The following is a 20,008-nucleotide window of genomic DNA, read 5'->3' as shown; positions in this document are numbered from 1 at the left end:
GGAAAAAAAAAGATATTTTGGGAATCAGTAAATATGTATGCAATGAGTTTCTGAGACCATATAATGAAAACAATATTTCATATGTTCAAGCTGATTTTATTCTATTTTTTAAAAATGTGTTGTTAGAGAGAGAGGGAGCACAAGCTGGGAGGAGGGGCAGAGGGAGAGAGAGAAAGAATCTTAAGCAGACTCCGTGCTCAGCATGGAGCCCAATTCAGGTCTCGATTCCACAACCTGGGGATCACGAGCTGAGCTGAAATCAAGAGTTGGATGCTCAACTGACTGAACCACCCAGGTGCCCCCATATGTTCAATCTGATTTTTAGAAAGCAAATGGAAGTAAGTACTATAAATATTGATAGGCAAATGTGCTAAGTGTTCACAAAGAACTAGGTTGATCAAAAAGATCCCAAGCTTCAGGGCTGGAATGTCCTCCTTGTGTTATGCTACTTGTCTGAGGTGCAGGAAATAAGAACAGAAGTGGGTTACTGAGTGACTTACCTGTCTATCTGGAAAGGAAAATTTAAAGGCAAAAGGAGAAATGTACTGATAATATGAGAAAGGTTTTAGTATTGATACTAAAAAGCTTATTAAAGGTAAACTTGCAGAGAGACAGTATCAGTTGATGTTAAAGTAACAACCTCGATTTTCTTGGAAGATGATATTAGCAGCATTCTGTTGGATCTTTATCAGAATGCTTGCCTTTCTTAAGTGGTGCACAAACTGAAGCGTAGAATGAAAAGAGAGTCAAAGAAAGAAACCTGAATGGAGCTGACATTTAAGGTAAGGACATATCATGAAAAGCCAAACAAAAAGACTGGGAGGGGATCGTTAGAAAAAACAGAAGAGGCTGATGTCACCAAGATGGTACAGTAGAAGAAGCCAACCTCCATTCCCCAACAAAGATCAACAATTAGACAGCTATCTACAAACAAAAACAGTTCTGGGAGAGTTCAAGAGTCCACTTAAGAAACTTCAACGAAGTAGAACAAAAACCTAGGAGCAAGGGCACAAAAAGGGAAGGAAGAATGCTTCATTTTGTTCTAATCATCCCATCTGCCAAGCCGGCATTGCTCTGTGTCAAGAGGGAACTCACCAGCTGTAGAGTTCCCCTCCCTGGAAAAGGGAGGGCAGGGTGATTGACCAGCGTCCCCAGCCTTTTGGGGTACTGCACGCAAGACCTGTTTAGGTTTCACCCCATCCAGAGACTGTCAAAGCTGAGATGCACAGAGATGGCCAGAAACAAGGAAGAAAGGCAAGCACTACCAGTATCAACCACACAGTGGGAGCAATGAGGGTCCCAGTAACCTGGTTCTACAGGGGACCCAGAAGCTTTCACTACAGAAGAAACCAATGGTCAGGACAGCCATCATGGACCCCTGCAGATTTCACTAGTTTTTACCCCACAGGTTTTTGCATTTGCAGGTTCCAGCTGCCTGAGTCCCTTCCCATTCCCCTGTCCTCACCACTGGCAGAGAACAGGATCCATACAAGCAGCTAGCTTCAGCCTCTGCAGCCGTACAAGTGCAGATGCAGCCTAGAACCCCACAGCCTACCTCCACCCCTCTGCAGGTGCTTAGGGCTAGCTCCTCCAAATGTGCACCTCTAGGCTCCCCAGCCCAACTCCCACTACTTGCTCCATTACCTTGGGCATGTCTGTGGCAAGACCCTGCATCTTTGGGAAGTCATTCCAATGGTCAAAGCTGTTTGTGAGTCTAGATCTGGCCTTGTCTACTATTACCGGCCTCCATTACTTGTGCCCATATCTGTGGTGAAATACCACAGCCACAGGAATGCACACGGGTAGCCAGGACTCCTACAGTTGTTTGTATGCCTGCATTTGGCCTGGCCCTTGCTGCTGGCCCTGGCCCTCAACACTATGTGCGTGCCTAAAACTGACCCCTACCAGGACACACAAAACTACCAGCAGGCCCCCGCAGCTAAATATGTGCACACCACTGGTTCGGGCCACTACCACTTCCTGCTCTGGTCCCTAGCCACTGGACCTGGAGGTGCTGTGGAGAACATTAACAGCCCTTGCAGTCACTGTGAGCACTGCATAGCACTTGCCAAATATCACACAGTTGTTGATTTTATGGACTCCAGTGGCCTGACCTAATGAGACATCATGCATCTCTGAACCCCAAGATGCCACATGCCCCTGAGGTGCCCTACATCACTAGACCTGGGGTCACTGTATTCTCCACCCACCAGTGAAGGTTTTCCTTAGCAAAGTCAGTCTTCCAAAGTTTGGAAGAGGTGGCTGCTTTTTCAAATATATAGACACTTATGTGAGGCTAAAGGGAACATGAAAAATCAAGGAATCATGACACCACCAAAGGAATACACAAATTCCAGTGATGGGTCCCCCCAAAATGGAGATACATAAATACTTCACAAAGGAATTCAAAATAATGTGTCTAAAGATGCCCAGAGAGCTACAAGAGAACAAAGGTCAACAATTTAATGAAATCGGAAAAACAATAGAAGAATAAACCAAGAAGTTCAATAGACGGAAAACATGGAAACACACACACACACAGAAAATTTGAAGCTCAGGATACGATGACTGCACTGCAGAATTTACAAAAGATCTCCAAGAGCAGGCTGGACAAAACAGAAGAAAGAATCAATGAACTCAAAGGCAGATCATTTGAAATTACCCAGTTCAGAAAAGAAAAAAGAAAAAAAGAATAAAAAAGGATGACCAAAGCCTGGGATACCATTAAGAGAAACAATCAGTGCATCACTGGAGTCCCAGGAGGAGAAGAGAAGGAAAATCTTAAAGATAAAATGGCTGACAACTTCCCAAATCTAGGGAAAGATTTGGATATTCAAGTTCATAAAGCTAAATCACCCCCAAATTTCAATGTAAAATGATCTTCTCCACAGCCATTATAATAAAATTATCTAAAATAAAATACAAAGAAGAGAATTTTAAGAGCAGGAGGAGTAAAAAAAAAAAAAACCCTCTCATACAAACGATCACCCTTAGGTGATCTCAGCAGAAACCTCACAGTCAGGAAAGAGTGAGATGATATATTCAAGGTGCTGAAAGAAAAAAACTGCCAACCAACAACACTTTATCAGCAAATCTGTCCTTTAGAAATGAAAGCAAGATAGACTTTCCCAAACAAGTAAAAATCGAGGGGGTTTATCACCACTAGGCTTGCCTTACACGAAATGTTGTAAGGAGTTCTTCAAGCTGAAATAAAAAGTCCTCTAATTAGTAAAAAGAAAACATGAAAATATATAACACACTAGTAAAGGTAAGTCTATGGTGAGATTCTGAATATTTTAATGTTGTAACAGGGTGGTGTGTTAGCCACTTACCTTTAGTGTAAAGGTTAAAGGACAAAAGTATTACAAATTATAATGGCCACACAACATACAGAGAAGTAGAATTCTGGGAAGATGGCACAGTTGGAGGATTCTAAGCTCACCACATCCCACAGACACACGGAGATAACAGCCACATGAGTGCAACTAACACGGAAAATGACTGAAAGACTGGCAGAACAGACTTTTCACACTTAACCGTAGAGAGGAGGCCACATCAAAATGGGTAGGAAAGGCTTTCGGGAAGCCTTGGCTGGGAAGTTTGGCTGGGAGCCAAACACGCTGGTGAGGCTAACCCCAAACAGGAGGGACAGCACAAGCATGGAGAAGCGAGAGCATCAGACTCCACACCGGCCACCCCAGGCACGGGGAACCCAAACTGGGAAGATGAGTACCCATAACACTTGGCTGTGAAACCCAGTGAGGCTCAATTTCATGAGTTTTTACAACCAGCAGGGCTTAGCTCTGACTACCTTAAAAATCAGTGGGCTTAGCTCCAGGAGAGCCACAGTGCAACAGGAAATTGAAATGCCACCTGTAAAGGGCCAGCAAAGTAAACAACCCAGCCAAGGCACAGCAGAGAAGCAGCAGTCTGGAAAGTGCCTGAGGTATATGGCAGATTTATTTACTGAGGTATCGACTTATTTGCTAATCTCAGAATATGCACTGGAGGGACAGGGACCTTTAAGAGACTTCTCCAAGAACAGAAGAGATGGCAGGCACTGTTTCTCTGCCCCCCACCAGCTTAGACAGCTGATGCTTGTGGGAACGAGCATGAACACAATCCACGTATCTTGCTAACACTGCATTTTCTGCCTCCAGGTTCTCCTGTGTATCCACCCCATCCAACCCACCCCATGTGGCAGGTGTCTCTTCAAAGTGGCTCCTGCCCCAGCACACCTTGCAAGCAGCCTTGGCAGGGACGAGTGGAACTCCAAGGTGACTCTAGCCCTGGGGAGAGGGGAAGAAAACCAGACACACACCAGTGTCCCCATAGTCCCAGCAGCTAAACCCTACAGCTGGTAGTGCAGTGCCCTGCTGGTCGGTGTGACCACAGCTCCCGCACACGTATGGGGGAGCAGGCATGTGGTCTGACTGTGGCCCCATTCACCAACAGAAAGCTCTCGGGGGCAGCACAGGAAGAAATCTCTGCAGTTCAGTGTGACTACAGCACCCACAGACAGACTGGGGGCAAACTGTGAGTCTCACTGCCAACTCCACCTACCAACAAAAACCTCCCAAGGGACAGGCTGGGAGAGCACTCTGTAGGTTGGAGCAAGGGCAACCCCAGCAAATGGAATGGGGGTTGGCATCTGGCCCAACTGCCAGATCCACACACCAAGGAAGGCCTCTGTGGACAAGGCAGGGAGAGGGCCCTGTAGGTTGGTGAGACTGTAGCTGAGGGCAGGCATCTGTGCTGACTTCTAACACTGCCCAATTGCAAGCCCACAGGGGCCCCAGACCAGTTCCTTAATAGCACAAGGGCTAAACCCCACCCAGTGTACCCAAAAAAGGCAAAAGTGGGCCAATATAACTGACTTGACTGAAGGCAAATGTGGCTCAGCCACAACAGTAGGGCATATACAATCCACATGGGAGACATCCCTGAAGTGCCTGGTTCTGGTGAACCTAATGGTAACCACAAATCAAAAACCTTTGATACACGATAAATAAAGAGAAAGGAATCCAAGCATATTACTAAAGAAAGCCATCAGGCCACAGGGGAACTGAGCAAAAGAAGAAGAAAGGAACCAAGAGGAACTACAAAAACAACCATAACACAAATAACAAGATGGCAATAAGTACACACCTATCGACAACTGCTCTAAATGTAAAAAAATTAATGCTCCAGTCATTTGTGTCAGAAAATACAGGGTGACTGAGAGAGCGAGAGATAAAAGGAGATGCATCTATATGCTGCCTTCAGTAGACTCACTTCACACCTCTAGACACATGCAGGTTGAAAGTGAAGAGATGGAAAATCATTCATCATGCAAATGCAAGGGAAAAGAAAGTTGTGGTGACAATACTTATATCAAAAACATACACTTTATTTTTTAAAATGTTTATTTGTGTGTGTTTGTGTGTGAGAGAGAGAGAGTGCGCATGCACACGCACACAAGCGGAGAAGGGGCAAAGTGGGCCCACACTAGCAATGGAAAGCCTGATGTGGAGCTTGAACTCACTAACTGCAAGATCGTGACCTGAGCCAAAGTCAGATGCTTAACTGAGCCACCCAGGCACCCCAAACAAAATAGACTTTAAAACAAAGACTAGAAGGTGCCTCATTAGCGCAGTAGGTAGCGCTTCAGTCTCATAAAACAAAGACTAGCAAGAGAGAAAGGGCATGACATAATGATAGAAGGAACAATGCAACAAGAGGACATAACAATTATAAATATTTATGCACCCAATATGGAAACACCTAAGTACATAAAGCAACCATTAATAGACATAAATGAAGAAATTGACAATAACACAATGATAGTAGGGGACCCTAACATCCCACTTACATCAATGGATAGATCATAGAGACAGAAAATCAACAAGGAAACAGTGGCTTTCAATGACACATTAAACCAGGTTGATCTAACAGATATTCAGAACATTTTCACCCCCAAACAGCAGAATACACCTTCTTTTCAAGAGCACAAAGAACATTCTCCAAAATAGATCACACGTTATACAGCAAAACAAGTCTCAATAAATTAAAAAAGATTGAAATCATATCATGCATTTTTCCTGTGTATTAAACTAGAAATGAATCACAAGAAAAAAATCTGGAAAGGACACAACACAAATACATGGAGGCTAAATAACATGTTACTAAACAATAAATGGGTCAACCAAGAAATCAAAAAGCAAATAAAAAAATACAAAGAGAGAAATAAAAATGAAAACATAATGGTCCAAAATCCTTGGGGAGCAGCAAAAGCTGTTCTACGGGGGAAGTTTATAGCAATACATGCCTAACTCAAAAAATAAGAGAAATCTCAAATAAACAAGCTAACCTTACACCTAACCTTAAAGCTAGAAAAACAAAAATAAAGCCCAAAGCCAGTAGAAGAAAAAAATAATAAAAATTAGAGAAGAAATAAATTAAGACTAAAAAACAATAGAATAGATCAATAAAACCAGGATCTGGTTCTTTGAAAAGATAAACAAAATTGATAAACCTAAAGAGAGAGAGAGAGAAAACTGAAATAAAATCAGAAATAAAAGAGAAGAGGGTGCCTGGGTGGCTCAGTCAGTTGGGCGTCTGACTCTTGATTTTGGCTCAGGCTATGCTCTCATGGTTCATGGGTTTGAGCTCTGCATAGGACTCTGCACTGGTAGTGCAGAGACTGCTTGGGATTCTCTCTCTCTCCCTCTATCTGGCCTCTCCTGCTCTCTCTTCTCTCTCTCTATCTCTCAAAATAAATAAACTTTAAAAAAAGAAATAAAGGAGGAGAGGGGTGCCTGGGTGGGTCAGTCAGTTAAGCATCTGACTTCAGCTCAGGTAATGACCTCACAGTTTGTGAGTTCGAGCTCCACGTTGGACTCTGTGCTGACAGCTCAGAGTCTAGAACCTGCTTTGGATTCTGTGTCTCCCTCTCTCTCTGCCCCAACCTCACTCATGCTCTGTCTGTCTGTCTCTCTCAAAAATAAAAAAACGTAAAAAATTTTTAAAAAAGAAATAAGGGAGGAGAAATAACAACCAACACCATAGTAATACAAACAATAAAAGAATATCATGAAAAATTATATGCCAACAAATTGCACAACTTAGAATTAATGGATAAAATTCCTAGAAACATAAAGCTTCCAAAACTGAATCAAGAAGAAATAGAAAGTTTCAATAAACTGATTACCAGCAATGAAATTGAATCAGTAATCAAAAAACTCCCAACGAATAGAAGTCCAGGAACAGACAGCTTCACAGGTAAATTGTATCAAACATTTAAAGAAGAGTTAATAATGTCTATTCTTCTCAAACTATTCCAAAAAACAGAAAATGAAGGAAAGCTTCCAAATTCATTCTATGTGGTCAGCATTGTCTTGATATCAAAACCAGATAAACACACTATAAGAAAAAAGAGAACTACAGGCCAATATGTCTGATCACAGATATAAAAATTCTCAACAAAATATTAGCAAAACAAATCCAACAATACATTTAAAAAATCCTTCACCACAATCAAGTGGGATTTATTCCCAGGATGCAAGTGTGGCTCAATATTTGCAAGTCAATCAACTTAACACATCACATTAACAAGAGAATGGATACAAACCATATCATCATCTCAATTGATGTATAAAAAGCATTTGACAAAATGTAACATCCATTCATGATAAAAACTCTTAACAAAGTAGGTTTAGAGGGAACATACCTCAACATAATAAAGGCCATATATGAAAAGCGCATTGCTAACATCATACTCAATGGTGAAAAAGTGAGGATGTCCACTCTTATTGCTTTTTTCAACACAGTACTAGAAGTCCTAGCCACAGTAATCAGACAAGAAAAAGAAATAAAAGGTATCCAAATTAGGAAAGAAGAAGTATAACTCATATTTCCAGATGATATCACACTATATATAATAAATCTTGAAGACTCCACCAAAACTACTAGACCTGAGAAGTGAATTCAGTAAAGTTTTAGGGCACAAAATTAATATATAGAAATCTGTTGCATTTCTATACACTAATAACGAAGCAGCAGAAAAAGAAATTAAGAAAACAATCTCATTTATAATTACACCAAAAAAACTAAAATAATAGGAATAAACTCTTAACCAAGGAGGTGAAAGACCTGTGCTCTGAAAACTATAAAACACTGATGAAAGAAATTGAAGATGACACAAACAAATGAAAGATATCCCATATTCATGGATTGGGAGAACCAATATTGTTAAAATGTCCATACTGCCCAAAGAAATCTACAGATTTAATAAAATCCTTATTGAAATACCAAAAGCATTTTTAACATAACTAGAGAAAATAATCCTAAAATGTGTATGGAACCACAAAAGACCCTGAGTAGCCAAAGCAATCTTAAAATAGAAGAAAGCTGGAGGTGTCACAGTCCTAGATTTCTAGCTATACTACAAAGCTGTAGTAATCAAAACATTATGGTACTGACACAAAAATAGACACATAGAGCAATAGAACAGAATAGAGAGTCTAGTAATAAGCCCATGATTTTTATGGTCAATTACTCTATGATAAAAATGCTAGAATATACAATGCAAAAAAGACAATCTCTTAAAAATGGTGCTGGGAAAACTGGATGGCTTCATGTAAAAGAATGAAATTGGACCACTTTCTTATACCGTGCACAAAAATAAATTTGAAATGGTTTAAAGACCTAAATGTAAGACCTGAAACCATAAAACTCCTAAAAGAAAACATAGGCAGTAATTTATTTGATATCAGCAGTAGAAACATTTTTCTAGATATATATCCTCAGGGAGGGATACAAAAGCAAAAATAAACTATTGGGACTACATCAAAGTAAAAAGATTTAGTACAATAAAGGAAAGCATAAATAAAACAAAAAAAGCAACCTATTGAATAAAAGAAGGTATCTACAAATGATATATCCAATAAGAGGTTAATATCCAAAATACACAAAGAACTTCTACAATTCAACATCATAAAAACTCAAATAATCCAGCTAAAAAATGAGCAGAGAATCCAAATAGACATTTTTCCAAAGAAGACATACAGATGGCCAAAACAGACAGGTAAAGATGTTCAACACCATGAATCATTCAGGAAATGCAAATCAAAACCACGATGACATATTGCCTCATAACTGTCAGAATGGCTAGAATAAAGAGCACAACAAATAGTAAGTGTTAGCAAGGATGTGCAGAAAAAGGAACAGTCATGAACTGCTGGTGGGAATGCAAACTGGTGCAGCCCCTGTGGAAAAATTATGGAGGTTCCTCAAAAAATTAAAAATGGAATTACTACAGTAATTCTACTGGTGGGTATTTACTGAAAGAAAATGAAATCAGCAATTTGAAAAGATATATGTATCCATGTATTTATTGCAGCATTATTTATAATAGCCAAAATATGGAAGCAACCCAAGGATCCATCCATAGATTGGTATGTATATACAATGGAATATTACTCAGCTATAAAAATCAAGTGAAATCTAAACATTTGCAACATGGATAGAGATAGACAGTATAATGCTAAGTGAAATAAGTCAGTTGGAAAAAGATATACCATATGATTTCACTCATATGTGCTATTTAAGAAACAGAAACAAATGAACAAAGAAAAAAAGAGACAAACAAAAACCAGCCTCTTAAATATAGCAAACAAACCGGTGGTTGCCAGAGGGAGGTGGGTAGGGAGATAGGTGAAATAAATAAAGGGGATTAAGAGTACACTTGTGATGAACACTGAGTAATATATAGAATTGTTGAATCATTATAGTGTATACCTGAAGCTAATGTAACACTGTATGTTAACTGTATTTAAATTTTAAAAAATACAAAAAATACATTAAAAAATTTTTAAAGAGATGTCAGTATTGACAACAAAACATAAAATGTGGGGTGGGGAAATAAAATGGTAGAGTTTTGTATGTGATAGAAGGTAAGCTGCTATCAGCCCCACGTAGAATGCTGTTATATCTATAAGATATTTCAAGTAAGCCAACAGGTAACCACAACAAAAACAAACAAAACAAATCTCAGCTATCATAGGTTCACACAAGATAAAGAGAAGGGAATCAAAGTATACCATTGTGGAAAATCATCAGTTTACAAAGGGACAGCAAGAGAAGAAGAAAGGAACAGAGGAATACAAAAAAGTAAGGGGGGCACCTGGGTGGCTCAGTTGGTTAAGTGTCTGACTCTTGGTTTTGGCTCAGGTCATGATCTCATGGTTCATGAGTTCAAGCCCCGCATTGAGGGGCACCATTGTGGAGCCTACTTGAGATTCTCTGTCTCCCTCTCTCTCTGCCCCTCCCCCACTCGTGCTGTCTCTGTCTCTCTCAAAATAAATAAACTTTAAAAAAACACAAAAGAGCAAGGAAATTAATAAAATGGAATTGGTAAGACCTATCTAACAATAATTACTTTTAATGTAAATGGATTAAATTCTCTAAACAAAGATACAGAATAGCTGCATGGATAAAAAACAAGACGCCTTAAAAAAATTTTTTTTTCAGCGTTTATTTATTTTTGGGACAGAGAGAGACAGAGCATGAATGGGGGAGGGGCAGAGAGAGAGGGAGACACAGAATTGGAAACAGGCTCCAGGCTCTGAGCCATCAGCCCAGAGCCTGACGCGGGGCTCGAACTCACGGACCGCGAGATCGTGACCTGGCTGAAGTCAGACACTTAACCGACTGCGCCACCCAGGCGCCCCAAAAACAAGACCCCTTTATATGCTTCTTATAAAAGACTAACTTCAGCTTCAAGGATATATACAGGCTCAAAGTAAGGGATGGGAAAAGATAGCTCATGCAAGTAGAAACCAAAATAGAGTGGAATAGCTATACTTATATCAGACAAAATAGATTGTAAGCTTAAAAAGTGTAACAAGAGACACAGAAGGTAACTGTGTAATAATAAAGAAGCTAATTCATCAAGAGGCTATAACAATTGTAAACATATATGCACACAACATCAGAGCACCATATTAAGCAAATACTAACAGGTCTGAAGAGAGCAATATACAATAATATAATAGCAGGGGACTTCCATATGCCATTTTCAACAATGGATAGATCATCTAGACAGTCAATAAGGGAAAGTTGACCTTGGACTATACTTTAGGCCAAGTGAAACATGTTAGGTTAAAAAAAAAAAGTCTCAGCAAATGTAAAAAGATTGAAATCATACTAAGTATATTTTATGACCACAATAGTATGAAACTAGATTAATTACAGGAGGAAAACTGGGAAATACACAAATATGTGGACATTAAACAACACACTGAAAAACCATGGGTGAAAGATGAAATCAAAAGGAAATTAAAAAAATATCTTGATGAGCACTGGGTGTTGTATGTAAGTGATGGATCACTAAATTCTACTCCTGAATTCATATTATACTATGTTAAATAAATAAAATAAATTGGATTTACATAAAATAAATTTTAAAAATATCTTGAAACAAAGGAAACACAATATAACAAATTTATGGGATGCAGCAAAAACACTTCAAGAAGGGGAGTTTATAGTGATAAATACCCCCATTAAGGGAAAAGAAAGGTCTCAAATAATCAACCTAACTTTATATGTCAAGCAACTAGACAAAGAAGAACAAATTATATCCAAAGTTAGCAGAAAAATGGAAATAACAAAGATCAGAGCAGAAATAAGTAGAGACCAAAAAAAAAAAAAACAGTAGAAAAGATCAACAAAACTAAGAACTGTTGCTTGAAAAAATAAACAAAATTGATGAAACTCTAACTAGACTAAGGAAAAAGAATACTCAAACTACTAAAATCAGAAATGTGTGGACACTACTACAAATTCTACAGAAATGCAAATGACCATAAGCAACTGCTGTGAACAATTATAGACCGGCATATTTGACAATCTAGAAGAAATAAATTCCTTAAACATTATCATCTACTGAGACTAAACCAGGAAGAAGTAGAAAATATGACAGACTAAAAATGAGTCAGGCGATTGAGTCAGTAAGCACAAATCTCTCATCAAAGAAAAGCCCAGGAATAGATGGCTTCATTAGTTAATTCCAGCAAATATTTCAAGAAGAATTAACGACAATCCTGTTCAAACTCTTCCAAAAAACTGAAGAGGAGGAAACTCCCAAACTCATTTTACAAGGCCAGTGCTATCCTGATACCAAAGTCAGAAAAGCACACTACAAGAAGTGAAAACTACAGACCATATCCCTGAAGAGCAGATGCAAAAATTCTCAACAACATACTAGTAAAGCTGAATTCAACAGCATATTAAAAGGATCACACATGATAATTAAGTGGGATGTAAGGATGGTTCAACATATGCAAAGCAATAAATGTGAAACACATTAATAAAATGAAAGACAAAAGTCATATGATCATCTCAATATATGCAGGAAAACATTAACAAAATACAACATCCTTTCTTTTTTTTTTTTAAAGCATTTTATTAAAAAAAAATTTTTTTTTCAACGTTTATTTATTTTTGGGACAGAGAGAGACAGAGCATGAACGGGGGAGGGGCAGAGAGAGAGGGAGACACAGAATCGGAAACAGGCTCCAGGCTCCGAGCCATCAGCCCAGAGCCTGACGCGGGGCTCGAACTCACGGACCGCGAGATCGTGACCTGGCCGAAGTCGGACGCTCAACCGACTGCGCCACCCAGGCGCCCCACAACATCCTTTCTTAATAAAAACTCTCAACAAATTGGATATAGAGAGAACATACCTCAACATAACAAAGGCAATATATAACAAGCCTACAGCTAACATCATACTCAATAGTGAAAGGTTGATAGTTTTCCTGTACGATCAAGAACAAGACTAGAGTGCCCATTCCACTCTCACCATTCCTACTCCATGCAGTACGGGACTCCTAACCAGAGTAATCAGGCAAGAAAAAGAAATAAAAGGCATCCAAATCAGAAAGGAAGACATAAAATTGTCTCTGCTTGCTGACATGACCTTGAATATCATATATGTCTTCCTAAAGACACCACCAAGAAACTGTTAGAAATAATCAACAAATTCAATAAAGTTGAAGCATATGAAATCAACACGCAGGAATCAGTTGTGTTTCTATACACTAACAATAAACAATCTGAAAAAGGAAGAAAATAAGTGCATTTACAATAGCATCAAAAACAATAAAATACTTAGTAATAAATCTAACCAAGGAAGTTAAAGATCTATATACCAAAAGCTATAAGACATTGAAGATGACCCAGATAAATGGAAATATATTCCATGTTCATAGATTAGGAGAGTTAATATTGCCACAGTATCCATACTACCAAAACCTATAGATTCAATAAAATCCTATCAATTTCCAATGGCATTTTTCCCCCACAGAAACAGAAGAAACAATTGTAAAATGTGTGTGGAACCACAAAAGACCCCCAATAGCCAAATCAGTTTTGAGAAAGAACAAAGCCGGAGGCATCACACTTCCTGATTTCAAAATATATTACAAAGCTATATTAATGAAAACAGTATGGTGTTGTTGTTAAAAACAGACTCAAAAAAAGAATGAAATTAGAATACTATCTTACCCCGCTCAAAAAATTAACTGAAAATAGAGTAAAGACTTACACGTAAGACGAAATACAGTAAAATTCCTACAAGAAAACATAGGTGAAAAATCTCCTTGACCTTAGTTTTGACAATGATTTTTTGAAATATGGCACCAAAAGAACAAGCAACAAAAGTAAAAATTGACAAGTAGGATCACATCAAACTAAAAAGTTTCTGCACATCAAAAGAAGCAATCAACAAAATGAAAAGCTAACATACAGAATAGGAGAAAATTTTTGCCAACCATATATATGATAAGGGGTTAATATCCAACATATATGAAAGTCATACAACTCAATATCAAAAAACAAAAAACAAACAAACAAAACCCCAATCTGATTATAAAATTGGCAAAGTACCTAAAAAGACATTTCTCCAAAGAAGACATACATTTGGTATGGTACATGAACAGGTGCTAAACATCACTGATCATCAGGGATATAATGACATATGACCCCACAACTGTTAGAATGGATATGAAAAAAAAAAAATAAATAAAGACAAGAAATGACAAATACATGTTGGTAAGAATGTGGAGAAAAAGGAACCATTGTGCACTGTTGGTGGGAATGTAAATTGGTACCGATAGTATGGAAAACAGTGTGGAGGTTCTTTTACAAGTTAAAAATAGAACTACCATGTAATTCAGCAATCCTACTTCTGGGTATATTCCAAAGGAAAATAAATCATTATTTTGAAGAGTTACCTGCACTCCCATTTTTTTTAATGTTTATTTATTTTTGGGAGAGAGACAGAGAGAGACAGAGCATGAGTGGGGGAGGGGCAGAGAGAGAGTGAGACACAGAATCCAAAGCAGGCAGGCTTCAGGCTGAGCTGCCAGCACAGAGCCTGACACAGGGCTCAAACTCATGAGCTGTGTGATCATGACCTGAGTTGAAGTTGGACATTTAACTGACTGAACCACCCAGGTGCCCCACTGCACTCTTATGTTAACTGCAGCATCATTCACAATAACCAAGATATGGAAACAACCTAAGTGACTATCAACTGATGAGTGGATAAAGAAAATGTAGTAAATCTATACAATAGAATTTCATTCAGCCATATAAAGAAGGAAATCCTGCTATTTGCAACAACATGAATGGACCTGGAGGGCGTTATGTTAAGTGAAATAAGTCAGACCAAGAAGGACACTATATGACCTCCCTTATATATGGAATCTAAGAACTTCAAACTCATAGAAACAGAGGGTATATTGATGTTTACACCAAGGGTTTGGAGCTAGGGGACACAAGGAGATGTTGGCCAAAGTGTACAAACTTTTAGTTATAAGCTAATTAAGTTCCAGGATCTAATGTGTAGCATGATGTATTGTACAAGAAAATATGTACAACATATTTGTACAAGAAAAGAAAAAAGACATGGAAGATAGTAGCAGGTAAGTGAAGGAAGAAAAGAGTTTCAAGAAGAAATAAGTCATCTCCAACATTATATGTGGTACAGTGGTCAAGTGCTAAGAGGAGTAAAAAATATCCTATTAAACTTGGCAAACTTTCAGTGACTTTACCAAGCTATTTAAGTAGATAGACAGATAGTATGTAGCGAGTACTGGGATAGAGTGATGAAGCCAAACAGTGTCACCATGAATTCAGGAAAGATAGCAGCCTGAGCATGACCTCCTCCTGGATTCTTCTCCCTTCCTTTTCTCTGTTCTAATGAGAGACAGAGAGAGAGAGAGAGAGAGAGAGAGAGAGAGAGAGAGAGAAAATAAATCAAGAGTCTAGATGATAACATGGTACCTGTTCCATGAATTTTCCTCCTCAGAGTCAGGACTCAGGTTTGGGGGCAAACAGAGTCAATAGGTTTGGAAAGCCCAGTGCTCAAGCAGTGCTCAGCAGGGCCTGGTGCTTGAGGTTTAATCCACTGCAATCTTTGTCTTGAAATTATTAATAAATTTATCTTTGAACTTGTATTTTATATGTGAATTATGATGGGACAATGAAGCACGCACTTGGGAGCTTTGGCTGGTGCAGTCCTGACTCCTGTTCCTGTCTGCCTTCACAGGACAGGTTCTTGGTACCTCACTCCTCCATTCCCTGGTACCTTGGGTTCCACCTGGTCTTGGCCTCCTCACTTCCCTGTCCTGAAAATGCTTCTGCCTTCACCCTGGGCAATGGCCAGGGCTCAGGTGTGGGAGGGTCAGTGTAGGGTATATGAAACTTGTGGCATCTGGAGTAAGGCATGGCAGCAGCTGCCCTCTGCCTCACCAGGTGGCAGCACTGTGCTGTGGCAGATGGAGGCCTCGTCTCCACAGGAGTGAGTCTCTTGCCCACCCCCAATCAGGGTACTTAGTGTGTTCAAGTGATAAGTTGCAGTACCCTTGGAGGTTACTCATCTGCTATAGGTGAAGATGGCTAGACCCACTGTAAGGAAAGATACCAGGCTTGACTTCTTCAGATGCCACCCCTGACTGGGGCATGAGGTGTTGGTTCAATGGCTGTTGACAGGGGAAACCTGGAAGAAAGTGAACTGCACACATGCTGAATCGCCAAGTGATTATGAGGGTCTGCAGTTGGCCCAAGAGTATTCTCATGTCCATGGGAGCATGACATTAAATATAAATAAAAGCACGAAGACCAGTAGAGAGTGACTGGGGAAGAAAGGGAATGCTTTATATTTAAAACTTTTAACACTATTTTTCTTCTGATTTTTTAACAAGAGTCTTCATATGGCCCAACAAATTACAAAGGCAGTTCTGGATGCAATAATGCAAAAAATGGGAGCATATACCGTGGCAGTTGCCTCTAGACAGGATTTTAGTGAATACAAATTTAAAAATTTTTTAATGATTATTTATTTTTGAAAGAGAGAGAGAGAGTGTGACTGGGAGAGGGGCAGAGAGAGAGGGAGACACTGAATCTGAAACAGGCTCTAGGCTCTGAGCTGTCAGCACAGAGCCCGATGCTGGGTGTGAACCCATGGACTGTGAGATCATGGCCTGAGTTGAAGTCAGATGCTTAACCAACAGAGCCGCCCAGACACCCCTAGTGAAGACAAATTTTAGACACAGATGATGAGAGAATTAGCAAACTGAAATTAAAAAAAAATAGTCTACAATGAGTCATGGAAAACAAAATGATAGAAAATATGAAAATATTTCAAGAAGGACAGAATGAAAAGGTGACATATATTTTCTTATGAAAATCTAAAGAGAAAGAATAAAATGAGAGAATCAATATTTGAAAAGATAATGACTGGTTTTTCAGAATTAATGAAAGACCCTAATCTTCAGATTCAGAAACTGCAATAAACCACATGTAGGATAGATTTTTTAAAAAACCTATAATAGTGAAACACCAAAGGCAAGGTAAGGCATTAAACAGAAGATACAGACAACCTAAAAGATAAAACTATTAGACAGTGGACTTTACAATTGCAATAGTAGGACCCAGCAGACAATTATTTTATTTTATTTTATTTTATTTTATTTTATTTTATTTTATTTTATTTTATTTTATTTTACTATTAGGAAGCTATTTATTAAATATAATTTATTGTCAAATTGGCTTACATACAACACTGAGTGATCATCCCAACAAGTGCCCTCCTTAATGCCCATCACCCATTTTCTCTCCCTTCCCCCTCCATCACTCCCCCCCCCCCCCCCCCGCCACCATCCACCCTCGGTTTGTTCTCTGTATTTAGCAGACAATAATTTTAAAGTCTTGGGAGAAAACAGCAACCAACCCAGAATTGTATTTTCAGAGAAACTATTTTTCAAGAACGAGGATAAAATAGGGGTACCTGGGTGGCTGAGTTGGTTAAGTGTCCGACTTAAGTGTCCAGTTAAGAGCCAACTTTCAGCTCAGGTCATGATCTCATGGTTTGTGGGTTTGAGCCCCACGTCAGGCTCTGTGCTGACAGCTCAGAGCCTGGAGTCTGCTTTGGATTCTGTGTCTCATTCTTTCTCTGCCCCTCCCTTGCTTGTGCTGTCTCTCTCTGTCTCTCAAAAATAAATAAATGTAAAAAAAAAAAAATTAAAAAAAGAGGCATAATATCAGAGTAAAGTATTCTAAAGATTGTTGTATTGTTCAAGAGAAGAATAAATGTATTAATTAAATTTAGACTTGATACATCTAAAATTACTGGAGTATCATGTAAGATAGACATACAATTCATAATTTCTAAACAAGTATGAAAGAAAATTAAATCAGGAAAAAAAGAAAGTCAAGGAAAAAGGAGAAAAGAACTGACTAGAATGAAAATATTGACCAAGGCATGATTAGGGTTAAAACATGCTAAAGACATAAAGGGTATTAAGCAAGTAAATGGAAAGCACATTAAATTGTTTTCATAAATATAAACTTAAGCAATCACAATAAACATAAACGCTCCAAATTGCCCAATTAAAAGCCAAAGATTGTCATTTTAGAAAACAGAATATCCAGTTTCAAGGCATTCATTAATGAAACACTTAAAATATAAGTTTATGGAAAACTTGAAAATCAATGGATAAAGACCCATGAATATATTAACAGAAAATAAAACAGAACATGAGGCAACAAAAGAAAAAGTATTACAGGTGAGAAGCAAGATCACTACAAATAAAGTTTCAATTCTTCAAAAAGGCTCAGTAATTCCAAAGTTATATACACATAAAAGATAACCTCAAAATATCAAACAAAAACTTAGGTACCTATGAGGAAAAGTGACATATCTACCATCCTAGTGGGACATTTGGCAGAGCCCTCTCATTAATTGATAGATCAAGCCAACAATGAGTCAAGTAAGCACACAGAAGATCTGAACAGTTCACTTACCAAATCTGATCTACTAATTGTGTGATTATAATATTTGACCCAACAATAAGAAAATGTATTTTCTATGGGTACACATGGGACATTTATAAAAACTGACTAGATGCTAGGTCAAAAATTTCCTCCAGCAATTCTTATCCCAATACAATCAGGTTATAATTAAAAACACTCATAGGTTTGTAAATTGAAAAATGTATTTTAAAAAAGATTTTGAGAGAAAGAGGGCACCTGTGGGGGAGAGGGGCAGAGGGAGATGGAAAGAGAGATTCTCAAGTAGGCTCCACACCCAGTACAGAGCCTGACGTGGGGCTTGATCCCATGACTGTGAGATCATGACCTGAGCCGAAATCAAGAGTCAGATGTTTAACCAACTGAGCCACACAGGCGCCCCCAAAAATGCATTTCTAACTAACTCATGGGTCAAACAAATTGTAGCGAGGATTAGAAAATTATTTCTGAGCAATAAAAAAAAAAATCACAGGAGGTATTTGCAATACTTGTTGAATACAGTTACAGAAGTACTTAGAAGAAAAGTGATTGCCTTAAACACACACATTAGAAAAAAAGAGAGCCTCATGCCTAATGGGCTAAATAGCCAATTTAAGTTTTAGAAAAACAAACTCAAGGAAATCATAGAAAATATGGGTTGAAATGAAATAGACTGCAATAGACAAGTTCAAAAAGCCAAAAGTTGGTTCCCTGAAAATACTAATAAAAGAGGAATACCACAAGGACATGGAACTAAAGGAAGGCACAAATAAAATTATTAGAAATGTTAAAACAGGGGCGCCTGGGTGGCGCAGTCGGTTAAGCGTCCGACTTCAGCCAGGTCACGATCTTGCGGTCCGTGAGTTCGAGCCCCGTGTCAGGCTCTGGGCTGATGGCTCAGAGCCTGGAGCCTGTTTCCGATTCTGTGTCTCCCCCTCTCTCTGCCCCTCCCCCGTTCATGCTCTGTCTCTCTCTGTCCCAAAAATAAATAAACGTTGAAAAGAAATGTTAAAACAGAAGTGTAACACTACAACCACCTCAGAGACTAAAACTCATAAGAGGATATTACAGACAACTTTATGATATTAAAGTTGATATTAAGATGGCTAATTGAAGACATGGATAAATTTCTGGAAAAGTACTACTTACAGAAATGGATTTTACAAGAATTGTAATTCCAAAATAGCACTATAACCATTAAAAAATGGAATTAACACTTAGGAAATCTCCTCCCCCCCCACACACACATATGAAATCCAGACCCAAGTAAACTTCCGTGCAAGCTTCCATCAAATACTTAAGGAACATATACTTCCAATGTTACACAAAATCTCTCAGAATAGAAAAGAATGACCACTCCTAACTTCCCTGATGAGTCTAGCACAATCCCGATACCAAATGCAGAAAATGATAGCACAAGGGGAGTAAGACCACAGGCCAAACTCACTCATGAAATTCACACCAAAAAAATCTGAACACAGTATTAACAAAGAAAATTCATCAATGTAAATGAAAGAGAATTCATCAAGAATTCTGGAGTAGTTGGAATCTGGAATAGTTGGCTTATTCCAGAAATACAAGGTTAGTTTAATATAGAAACATTAATAACTATTTTTCATCATTAACATAGTAAAACAGAAAAACCATATGAACTCTGAAGTGCAAGTAGAAAAAC

General features: G+C 38.5%; 1 protein-coding gene across 3 annotated transcripts in view; it reads right to left on the bottom strand.

The window, feature by feature from the left end:
* CATSPERE (catsper channel auxiliary subunit epsilon) overlaps positions 1 to 20,008 on the bottom strand; it is a 197,889-nt gene that overhangs the window by 143,575 nt on the left and 34,306 nt on the right. The gene's annotated exons all lie outside the window — the stretch shown is intronic.

The sequence above is a fragment of the Leopardus geoffroyi genome, chromosome C3 (genome assembly GCF_018350155.1).
Source record: "Leopardus geoffroyi isolate Oge1 chromosome C3, O.geoffroyi_Oge1_pat1.0, whole genome shotgun sequence".
Classification (NCBI taxonomy): domain Eukaryota; kingdom Metazoa; phylum Chordata; class Mammalia; order Carnivora; family Felidae; genus Leopardus; species Leopardus geoffroyi.
This window is presented reverse-complemented; position numbering and strand designations above follow the sequence as displayed.